At 32.1% G+C, this 13,166-nt stretch overlaps 1 pseudogene; it reads right to left on the reverse strand.

Annotated features, from left to right (window-relative positions):
• Nucleotides 1-10,590: 10,590 nt before the first annotated feature.
• On the reverse strand, nt 10,591-11,581 carry LOC114638399 (annotated as a pseudogene).
• Between the last annotated feature and the right edge of the window lie 1,585 nt (nt 11,582-13,166).

Genomic DNA, 13,166 nt, shown 5'->3' on the forward strand with positions numbered 1-13,166 from the left:
TCAATTTTCTACTTTTTTGGAATTTTAAATGGAAATTACTCCTTTTTAAAAAATTTCTATGATATCTCTTTTGTTTGATTTTTCCACAGTGTTTTCAATTTTATGAATTTTTTGCCAAGTAAATGTTCCATTTTATCAGGAAAACTGATTTAAATCACATTCCTTTACAAATCAAATGTTCTTCTTACCAATTTTCTACTTTTTATGAATTTTAAATGCAAATTACTCCTTTTTCATAAAGTTCTTTGATATCTCTTTTGTTTGATTTTTCCACAGTGTTTTCAATTTCATGAATTTTTGCCAAGTAAATGTTCAATTTTATCAGGAGAAACTGTTTTTAATCACATTCCTTTACAAATGAAATGTTCTCCTTATCAATTTTCTTTTTTTTATAATTTTCTTTTTTTTTTTGTAACAATTTTTTTTTTAATTTTTTTATTGGATGTTTTATTTACATTTCATATGTTGTCCCCTTACCCCATCTCCCACCCACCCAGGAACCCCCAATCCCCTCACACCTCCTCCTTCTTCTTTGTGGATGTAACCTCTATCTACCCCCCCACTCCCACCTCCCCACCCTCAAAACTCCCACACCCTGGGGCGTCCAGCCTTCATGAGGTCAAGGATCTCATCTTCCACCTGTGCCCAGCAGGGCCCTCCACTCTTATATATTCAGCTAAGGCCCTGGATCCCTCCATAAGTGCTCCCAGGCTGGTGGTTTAGACCCTGGGAGCTGTGGTTGGTTGGTATTGTTGCTCTCCTCATGGGGCCACAAATCCTTTCAGCTCCTTCAGTCTTCACTCTAACTCCTCCATTGAGAACCCCATGATCACTTCAATGGCTAGTTGTGAGCATCTGCCTCTGAATATGTCAGACTCTTGAAGACCTCTGAGGAGACATCCATATCAGGCTCTTATCAGCATGCACTTCCTGACTTCCACATCAGCATCTACCTTTGGTGACTGCACATGGGATGGATACTCAGGTGGAAAGGTCTTCAGACGGCCCCTCCTTCAGTTTTTGTCCCTCGCTTTGTCTCCATATTTGCTCCCTTGAGTATTTTGTTGCTCCTTCTAAGAAGGACCGAATCACCCCCACTTGGTCTTCATTCTTTATGGACTTCATGTGGCCTGTGAGTTGCATCTTGGGCATTTTAAGGTTCTGGGCTAATATCCAATAATCAGTGAGTGAATACCATGTGTGTTCTTTTGTGATTGGCTTACCTCACTCAGTATGATAATTTCTAGTTCCATCCATTTACCTAGGAACCTCTCAAATTCATTGTTTTTAATAGCTGAGTAATACTCCATTGTGTAAATATACCACATTTTTTTAATCCATTCCTCAGTTGAAGGACATCTGGGTTCTTTCCAGCTCCTGGCTATTATAAATAAGGCTGCTATGAACATAGTTGAGCATATGTCCTTATTATATGTTCGAGCACCTTCTGGGTATATGCCTAGGAGTGGTATAGCTGGATCCTCGGGTAATGCTATGTCCAATTTTCTGAGGAACCGCCACACTGATTTCCAAAGTGGTTGCACCATCTTGCAGTCCCACCAACAATGGAGGAGTGTTCCTCTTTCTCCACACCCTCGCCAGCATCTACTATCACCTGAGTTTTTAATCTTAGCCATTCTGACTGGTGTGAGATGGAATCTCAGGGTTGTTTCGATTTGCATTTCCCTGACGACTAAGGATGCCGAGCATTTCTTTAGGTGCTTCTCGGCCATTCGAGTTTATTCTGTTGAAAATTCTTTGTTAAGCTCTATACCCCATTTTATCAGGAGAAACTGTTTTAAATCCCATTCCTTTACATATCAAATGTTCTCCTTATCAATTTTCCTTTTTTAATAATTTTCAATACAAATTTCTCCTTTTTCATAAATTTGTTTGATATCTCTTTTTTTGATTTTTCCACAGTGTTTTCAATTTTATGAAATTTTTGCCAAGTAAATGATCAATTTTATCTGGAAGAACTCTTTTGAATCACAATCCTGTTCAAATCAAGTTGTTTCTTTATCAATTTTCTATTTTTTATGAATTTTAAACGCAATTTTCTCCTTGTTCATAACATTCTTTGATTTCTCTCCTTTTTTTATTTCACTTTTTTATTGGCTTTGTAATTTTTCTTCATGTTTTCACTATTTTTCCTCAATTTTTCACTAGCTTTTTCCACAGTGTTTTCAATTTTATGAATTTTTTGCCAAGTAAATGTTCCACTTTATCAGGAGAAACTGTTTTACATCACATTCCTTTACAAATCAAGTAGTCTTCTTATCAATTTTCTATTTTTTATGAATTTTAAATGAAAATTGCTCCTTTTTCATAAATTTGTTTGATTCTCTTTTGTTTGATTTTTCCTCAGTGTTTTCAATTTCCCGAATTTTTGCCAAGTAAATGTTCAATTTTATCAGGAGAAACTGTTTTTAATCACATTCCTTTACAAACGAAATGTTCTCCTTATCAATTTTCTATTTTTTATAATTTTCAACAAATTTCTCCTTTTTAAAAAGTTTCTATGATATCAGAAAAAAGTGAACATGAATAATCAATAGTCATCTCTCAGAGTTAATAGAAAGTCAGAAATAAATAAAGCTGAAGTATCAATAGTCATCAGTCATAGATAATACTAAGACAGATAATAATGAACAGGAATAATCATTATTCACGATTCGTGGATAAAAGTAAATTAGAAATAAATGAACACAAATAACCAGTCATAGTTAATAGGAAATCAGAAATAAATAAAGATGATATATCAATAGTCGTCAATAATAGATAATAATAAGTCAGAAATTAAAGAACATAAATAATCAAAATTCATTATTCGTTGATAATAGTTAGTCAGAAATAAATGAACATGAATAATCAATATTCACCATTCGTGGATAATGGTAAATCTGAAATAAATAAACATTAATAATCAAGAGTCATCAGTCATAGTTCATGGAAAGTCAGAAATAAATAAATTCTGTTATTAGTAGACATCAGTCATAGATAAGAGTAAGACAGTTATAAATGCACAGGAATAATCAATATTCACGATTCGTGGATAATAGTAAATGAGAAATAAATGAACATGAATAACCAAAAGTCAACAGTCATAGTTAATAGGAAATCAGGAATAAATAAATCTGATATATCAATAGGCATCATTCATAGAAGGAAGTAAGTCAGAAATAAATGAACAAGAATAAACAATATTCACCATTCGTGGATAATAGTAAATCAGATATATATGAACATGAATACTCAATAGTCATCAGTAGTTTTTAATAGTAAATCAGAAAAAAATTAAGCTGAAATATCAATAGACATTATTCATAGATAATAGTAAGTCAGAAATAAAAGGAAAGGAATAATCAATATTCACCATTCGTGGATAATAGTTAACCACAAATAAATGAATATGAATAATCAATAGTCATCAGTCATAGTTCATAGTAAATCAGAAATATATGAAGCTGAAATATCAATAGTCATCAGTCAAAGATAATAGTAAGTCAGAAATAAATGAACAGGAATAATCAATATTCACGATTCGTGGTTAATAGTAAATCAGAAATAAATGATCGTGAATAACCAATAGTCGTCAGTCATAGCTAATAGGAAATCAGAAATAAATAAAGGTGAAATATCAAGAGTCATCAGTCATAGATAATAGTAACTCAGAAATAAATGAACAGGAATAATCAATATTCAACAATCATTGATAATAGTAAATCAGAAAAAAATAAACATCAATATTCACCAATCGTGGATAATGGTAAAACTGAAAAAAATGAACATGGATAATAAATAGTCATCAGTCATAGTTCATGGGAAGTCATAAATAAATAAACCTGAACTATCATGAGTTATCAGTCATAGATAATAGTAAGTCGGCTATAAATGCACAGGAATAATCAATATTCATGATTCGTGGATGATAGTAAATCTGAATAAATGAACATGAATAACCAAAAGTCATCAGTCATAGTTAATAGGAAATCAGAAATACATAAAGATGATATATCAATAGACATTATTCATAGATAAAAGTAAGTCAGAAATAAAAAAACAGGAATAATCAATATTCAACAATCGTTGATAATAGTAAATCAGAAAAAAATGAACATCAATATTGTATATTCAAAATTAATGGATATTGGTAAATCTGAAAAAAAGAACATGAAATATCAATAGTCATCAGTCATAGAACTTGGGAAATCAGAAATAAATAAAGGTGAAATATCAATATTTATCAGTCATAGATAATAGTAAGTCAGAAATAAATGACCGTGAATAATCAATATTAACTATTTGCGGATAATAGTACATCAGAAAAAATTGAAAATGAATAATCGATAGTCATCAGTCATAGTTCATAGTAAATCAGAAATATATAAAGCTGAAAAATCAATAGTCATCAGTCATAGATAATAGTAAGTCCGAAATAAATGAACATGAATGATCAATATTCACCATTCGTGGATAATAGTAAATCAGAAAAAAGTGAACATGAATAATCAATATTCATCAGTCATAGTTCATGGGAACTCAGAAATAAGTAAACCTGAATTAATAATAGTCATCAGTCATAGATAATCATAAGTCAGATATAAATGAACAGGAATAATCAATATTCACGATTCATGGATAATAGTAAATCAGAAATAAATGAACCTGAATAATCAATAGTCATCAGTCATTGTTCATGGGTAGTCAGATATAAATAAACCTGAAGTATCAAGAGTTATCATCATAGATAATAGTAAGTCAGTTATAAATCCACAGGAATAATCAATATTCATGATTCGTGGATAATAGTAAATCAGAAATAAATGAACATGAATAACCAAAAGTCACCAGTCATAGTTAATAGGAAATCAGAAATACATAAAGCCGATATATCAATAGTCATTATTCATTGATAATAGTAAGTCAGAAATAAAAGAACACGAATAATCAATATTCAGCATTCGTGGATAATGATAAATCTGAAAAAAATGAATATGAATAATCAATAGGCATAAGTCATAGTTAATAGGAATTCAGAAATAAATAAAGCTGAAATATCAATAGTCATCAGTCATAGATAATATTAAGACAGAAATAAATTAATAGGAATAATCAATATTCACCATTCGTGGATATTAGGAAATCAGAAATAAATGAACTTGAATAATCAATACTCATCAGTTATAGCTCATGGGAAATCAGAAATAAATAAAGCTGAAGCATCAAAAGTCATCAATCATAAATAAGAGTCAGTCAGAAATAAATGAACAGAATAAACAATATTCACGATTCGTGGATAAGAGTAAATCAGAAATAAATCAACACGAATAATCAATACTCATCAGTCATAGTTCATAGTAAATCAGAAATACATAGAGCTTAAATATCATTAGTCAATAGTCATAGAAAATAGTAAGTCAGAAATTAATGAACATGCGTAATCAATATTCACTATTCTTGTTTAATAGTAAATCAGAAATAAATGAACTTGTACAATCAATAGTCATTAGTCATACTTCATGGGAAATCAGAAATTAATAAAGCTGAAATATCAAAAGTCATGAGCCATAAATAATAGTAAGTCAGAAATAAATGAACAGGAATAATCAATGTTCACGATTCTTGGATAATAGTAAAGCAGAAATAAATGAACATGAATAACCAAAAGTCATCAGTCATAGTTAATAGGAAATCAGGAATAAATAAAGTGGAAATATCAATAGTCATCAGTCATAGATAATAGTCAGTCAAAATAAATGGATATCAGTCATAGATAATAGTAAGTCCAAAATAAATAAACATTGATAATCAGTATTGACCGTTCGTGGATAATAGTAAATCAGAAATAAATGAACATGAATAATCAATAGTCATTAGTCATAGTTCATGGGATGTCAGAAATAAATAAAGCTGAAATATCAATAGTGATCAGTCATAAATAATAGTAAGTCAGAAATATAAGAACAAGAATAATCAATATTCACCATTCATGGATAAAGGTGAATCTAAAAAAAGTGAACATAAATAATCAATAGTCATCAGTCGTAGTTAATTGGAAATTAGAAACAAACAGAGATGAAGTATCACTAGTCATCAGTCATAGATAATAGTTAGTCCGAAATAAATGAACATGAATAATCAATATTCAGCATTCATGGATAATGTTAAATCAGAAATTAATGAACATGAATAATCAATATTCATAAGTCATAGTTCAAGGGAAGACATAAATAAATAAAGATGAAGAATCACTAGTCATCAGTCATAGATATAAGTAAGTCAGAAAAAAATGAACATGAATAATCAATATTCACCATTTGTGGATAATAGTAAATCAGAAATAAGGGAACTTGAATAATCAACAGTCATCAGTCATAATTCATGGGAAATCAGAAATAAATAAACCTGAAATATCAATAGTCATCAGTCATAGATAATAGTAAGTCAGAAATAAATAAACAAAATAATCAATTTCACGATTCGTGGATAATAGTAAAGCAGAAATAAATAAAAATAAATAACGAAAAGTCATCAGTCATAGTTAATAGGAAATCAGAAATAAATAAAGCGGAAATATCAATAGTCATGAGTCATAGTTAATAGGAAATCAGAAATAAATAAAGCAGAAATATCAATAGTCATCAGTCATAGAATATTGTAAGTCAAAATAAATGTACATCAGTCATAGATAATTGTAAGTCTGAAATAAATAAATGTGAATGATCAGTATTGACCAATCTTGGATAACAGTAAATCAGAAATAAATGATCATGAATAATCAATAGTCATCAGTCATTGTACATGGGAAGTCAGAAATGAATAGAGCTGAATTATCAATATTCAACAGTCATAGACAATAGTAATTCAGAAATAAATGAACAGGAATAATCAATATTCAGCATTCATGGATAATGTTAAATCAGAAATAAATGAACATGAATAATCAATAGCCATTAGTCATAGTTAACAGTAAATCAGAAATATATAAAGCTGGACTATCAATAGTCATCAGTCATAGATAACAGTAAGTCCGAAATAAATGAACATGAATAATCAGTATCCACTTTCGTGGATAATAGTAAATCAGAAATAAATGAACTTGAATAATCAATAGTTATCAGTCATAGTACATGGGAAATCAGAAATAAATAAATCTGAAGCATCAATAGTCATCAGTCATAGATAATAGTAAGTCAGAAATAAATGAACAAGAATAATCAATATTCACGATTTGGGGATGATAGTAAATCAAAAATAAATGAACATGAATAAACAAAAGTCGTCAGTCATAGTTAATAGGAAATCAGAAATAAATAAAGCAGAAATATGAATAGTCATCAGACATAGATAATAGTAAGTCCGAAATAAATGAACATGAATAACCAGTATTCACTTTCGTGCATAATATTAAATCAGAAATAAATGAACTTGAATAATCAATAGTCATCAGTCATAGTTCATAGGAAATCAGAAAAAAATAAATCTGATGTATCAATAGTCATCAGTCATAGATAATAGTAAGTGAGAAATAAATGAACAGGAATAAACAATACTCACCAATCGTTGATAAGAGCAAATCAGAAATACATGAACATAAATAATCGATATTCACCATTCTTGGATAATGGTAAATATGAAAAAAATGAACGTCAATAATCAATAGTCATTAGTCAACATGGAAAATCAATAATAAATAAAGCTTAAGTAATAATAGTCATCAGTCAAAGATAATAGTAGGTCAGAAATAAATGAACAGGAATAATCAATATTCAAGATCGTGCATAATATTAAATCAGACATAAATGAACATGAATTATCAATAGTCATCAGGCATATTTAATAGTAAACCGGAAATAAATAATGCTGAAATATCAATAGTCATCAGTCATAGATAACAGTAAATCCGAAATAAATGAACAGGAATAATCAATATTCACGATCATGGATAATAATAAATCTGATATAAATGAACATTAATAATCAATAGTCATCAGTCATAGTTAATTGTAAACCAGAAAAAAATAAAGATGAAATCTCAATAATCATCTATCATAGATAATAGTAAGTCAGAAATAAATGAACATGAATAATCAATATTCAGCATTCGTGGATAATAGTAAATCAGAAGTAAATGAACATAATGGTAAAGATGAAAAAAATGAACTGCGGGCAATGCCTGTTTAGAATTCTCCCGACCTACAATTCGCTGTCACCTCCTGGGCAAAGTCGGCACCCGGTCAACACCTATTCACTTAGACCCTATCCCCTTTACCACACTTCCTGCAAACACAGCCATGGCTAGCTACCATCAGTGCTGTTCGTTGCTTACCGAGTGTCCAGGATACCCTTCTCCTTGTTCTGTTTTCCGTAGAGCTCTACCCAAGACAGCGTTCCTCAGCTGGTGTCTCATGTTCAGGCCCCACATTGTGTTACATTCTGTTGTGGGCCAGCAGCTACAGTCCACTGGGTACACCTGAAAGAGAGGATGGGAATGGAAGAAGGGACAGGAGGGCGTGAAGAGATGAACCCGGTACAAAGGTATCTGATCAAGGCTGGATGCTTTAATGTTCCTCTTTCAATTGAAAGGGGAAGCCCCACCTCCACCACCCAACCCCTTTGCTTCAGGCCAGAGTGCGTGAGGGGAATGCATCCTTAATCACTGGCTAAAGGTGTCTCCAGGAAAGCTCAGCAGGCAGTCTATTCATCTCTGCAACTGTAGCAGGTCCTGGGTCAGCCAAGGTGATTAACATCTGAGTCCTATTGTTTTGGTCTGCAGTGTTAAACAATGTCTCTCAGGCCTGCTCAAGACTGGGGAGAAGGGCACAAGAAATTAAGAAAAAAGGGGTAGACTTGACAAAAAAATTACAAAACGAATAGAAAAATGTAATTAAACGGATGACAAATCCAAAAAAAAATACAAAAAAGGAGAAATTTGTAATGAAAATTCTTTTTTTTTTTCGTGTTTAATCTTCTGCTTTACTCAGGGTATTTATATTGAGACTTGAAACCTAAGAAAGTATAATCAGGTGTGGAGCATACCTTTAATACCAGTGCACAGAAGGCAGATCTCTGTCAGTTTGTGGTCAGCCTGGTTCTACAGATCAAGTGCTAGAATAACAAGGGCTACACGAAGAAACTGTCTGGAAAAAAATTTAAAAAAGAAAAAAAGAAAAGCTGAAGTATAAAATCAAACTGAATTTTGAAAACCCAAGTAGAGGTAGAGGGTGGGTAAGAATCTGATCTGGTTGTTCTGTCTTATAAACATGATAACTGTTTTGCAGATTACTGTTCCTTTATACCTAATTATACTTACTATATAGAAAATAACAGGAAAATCGGCTTGGCTGTGGTTACATTGCCTCCAGCTCTCCTGAAGAACTGTGGGCTGAATCTAAATAGACAATTAAGAATTTCCCTTCTTTATTATGCTAGAACATGCTCTTTATATGTGCTCTTTATAGAGGCATGCCACTAAAATCGAAGGTGGGGTGGTGGTGAAATCTTTACCTCTTACTTCCAGTAACCACCATCAGTCTCCTCAGTTATCAGAGTCAAATGCAAACGTTTAACAAGTATAATACATCATCACGTTTTCCAGAATTTCTTCCAAATGATAATTTAAAAATTAAAATTCCTAACCAAATCCAGGATCAGCAACCAGTTACTGGGTGATGACCGATTATAAACATAAACGCAACTACATAATTAACACGTCAAGTCTACTTTGGCTCTCAAATAGAGTAACATAGATGTGGAAAACTTTGTTAGGATAGATGTGTGCATATGTGCATACCCATGTGATAAATTCTAAATGGGTTGTTATTATTTGTTTGTTTTTCTTTGCACAAGTCTATGATTTGTTATTTTGAGGAGAGCCAACCTCTGTCAAGATCAATCAGGAAGAAGGACAGCAATTTGTTAGGGATCGCACATACCTTTAAAATTTCCACGCATACCTTCCATGTTTAAAGTGTTATAGTAAACATTCTGTAAATTCTTGGCTGAAGCCTAAGCAGAAAAAAGGTCTGTGTTGACAACAGCATTTACTGCCTGGACTGAATCAGAAAAGTAGCAGATTTTGAAATGTTTGCTTGGACTAGAAAAGGTAACCTGAAAAAGAAGTTTCAAATGGGAAGCTGAGTTTTTCTTCCCAGGCTAAGTTATTGGACTTTTTGAACAAGTCCACTACTTGTATCTGACATAATTAAAACTTCTTATATTAAACATCGTTAAAATGCTGTTTTCTTTTGATAACACTTTAGTGAAATGCATTGGTAAAAGATCCAACAAGCCATAAACATGAATAATGTTAATGCCTGCCACTTGGAAGCACAGAGATTAGTAGGCTAGTCACTAAATAAAATGAAAATATTACCTAAAGTTTCTAAGTATCTACAACATCTAAAGTGGGATTTATTTGGTGGACCTCAATAAGTTCTCAGAACATTTGCTGTAACTCAGGTAGAAATAGGCAAGTCTGTAGTCCAAAAGGGTATTTCAGCTAAAATAAGTCAATTCTCACATCTGCAGTGGTTTAGAGATGGTCACTGTTGTGTTTCTGCAGCTCTTCAGGCTAAGCGACCGTGATCAATGCTTTAGAGGGTTAGGCAGATTCATTTCCCTTTTGTTCAACAATGCCTCATCTCTATGTAAAACCTGGTCTCCAGTCCCACTATACAATATCTGCCTTACATTAGGTCTTTCTTCCGGGATATTACACAAAGTAATTACATTATAAAAGGCCACCAGATCACTCTGCTCAAATGTTACAGATGGTTTCAGTAATGATCCAGGAGCAGGGGAACTTCCTCCAATGATTCTCAGGTTGATAAATTTGATTTTCCAAGTATTTTCCACAAAAGGGCTACGGATAAGTCCAAAAATTTGTTCAAATATGCCCAAACAAGAATTTCCTCGGTAGACAGTGCCTGCAACTCCAACCATAACTAATCCATGAGGAGAAGATGCACATTTTAGTCCCTGAGGATCAAGGTTGGGACTGAGAAAAAGAAATTCCTCTCTCACTAATGACAGTCAGCGAAGACTCACAATTTCTGCTCCTTGGTAGTCTGTCATGTTTTGTTCTGAGGTATTATAATAAAACCTAAGCTTGACATCATGCCAGAAGTGCTGTGGGCCCCATTCATCTTGAGGTGGTCCCATAAAAGGATTCTGAGAATTAAGAAGTTCAAAGAACCAGTGACAGAATTCTTCAACTAAGCGATGAAAATCAACCTTTTCAGCTTCTTTATCTGCCTTCGCCTGGTGCTCAAAGAGTTGGATGCCCCTTGTCTTTGTAACTGGCTCTGCTGCCTCCTTCAGATTGGGTGACTGTTTTTCCCAGTAATCTTTTGCATACTGAATAAGATTGTGTTTTTCAGTCGTTGGAGGTACAACCACTCCTTGTGTTGCCAAATACCTAACTATGACTTCTCAGTGGACTTTCTTGCGCCTCAGAAGTTCTTCTACATTTTGGCTATACTCTAATATTGCATGAATAGCATCTTCGCGGTCCACAGGCTGCACCAGGCGGTTGGTGACGGTGTCACAAAGTGCCAATGTTGTACTCACCAATTTTCTATTTTTTAAAAGAATTTTCATTAAAAATTTCTCGTTTTTCATAATTTTTTTGGTTTTGTCATCCATTTAATTACATTTTTCTATTCATTTTGTTATTATGTTCTCAAGTTTACACTTTTGTTTCTCAAATCTTCACTAGTTTTTTTCAACAATGTCTCCAAAACAATTTCTTCTGATAAAATTGAACATTTACTGGAAAAAAAATTGAAAAAATTGAAAGCGTTGTTGAAAAAAACTAGTGAAAATTTGAGAAAATTGATAAGGAAAACATTGGATATGAAATGGAATATGATTCAAAACAATTTTTCTGATAAAATTAAACATTTACTTGGAAAAAAATTGATCAAATTGAAATCATTGTTCAAAAAACTAGTGAAAAATTAAGAAAAATAGTGAAAACTTGAGAAAAAATACAAAACGAACAGAAAACAGTAGTTAAACAGATGACAAATCGAAAAGTTACGAAAAAGAAGAAATTTCCAACAGAAATTCTTAAGAAAATAGAAAGTTGATAAGGAAAACATTTGATTTGAAAAGGAATGGGATTTGAAACATTTTTTTTCTGATAAAATTGAACATTTACTTGGAAAAATTTGTTAAAATTGAAAACATTGTTGAAAGAACTAGTGAAAAATTAAGAAAAATAGTGAAAACTTGAGGAAAACAAACAAAGAAACAGAAAGCTTTAATTAAACAGATGACAAATCCAAAAAATTACCAGAAACGAGAAATTTGTAACAAAAATTCTTAACAAAATAGAAAAATGAGTTACCCAGACCTAATTCTCATATGGGGCTGAGGCTTGATATATCTTTTTTATTCCAAGAAGGCCCGGCTTGATGCCCGCCAGAAAGATTAGTAAAACAAATAGACACTTCCACAAAGTCAGACCAAATATAGATACATGACAATTGACATCCAGGGAAGAGAGATCTCCCTGAGAATTCCCTTCTTTTATCATTTCCAGATAAAAAGGGGCAACACGTGGTGTTTGCTGTGGGAGGATCTAATCCCGATGCTGGCCCTGGGGCTTGCACTACTCAGAACTTCAAGGGGCCATTGACAAGGACATGGAACAGCTAAAACCTGGTATCACTAATCTGGAATAATTCCTCGTTTCGTTGTCTGAAAGGCTCCCCCCAAACACAGGGAGCTGGATCTGCATTTCCTTCAGCAAGGGGGACTCTGTGCTGCCCTCAAGGAGGAATGTTGTATTATACTGACCACTCCGGGGTAGTTAGAGAAAGTATAACCAACATTAGACAGAGATTAAAATGGCAAGAGAAACAGTGAGAACAAGAAGAAGGGTGGCTTAAAAACTGGTTCTCTGTATATATAATGTAATATTATGTATATATATATGCATATATGTATATATGTATATATAATGTAATATTATGTAATATATAATATATAATGTAACATTATATATTACATATACTACATATATATTCTCTCTATATATAAATATACAATATATATTACATAATACATGTATATGTATATATGTATATATAATGTAATATTATGCAATATATAATATATAATGTAACATTATATATTACATACACTACATATATATT

Source organism: Grammomys surdaster, unplaced genomic scaffold (assembly GCF_004785775.1).
Source record: "Grammomys surdaster isolate TR1022 unplaced genomic scaffold, NIH_TR_1.0 125587, whole genome shotgun sequence".
NCBI classification, from domain to species: Eukaryota; Metazoa; Chordata; class Mammalia; order Rodentia; family Muridae; genus Grammomys; species Grammomys surdaster.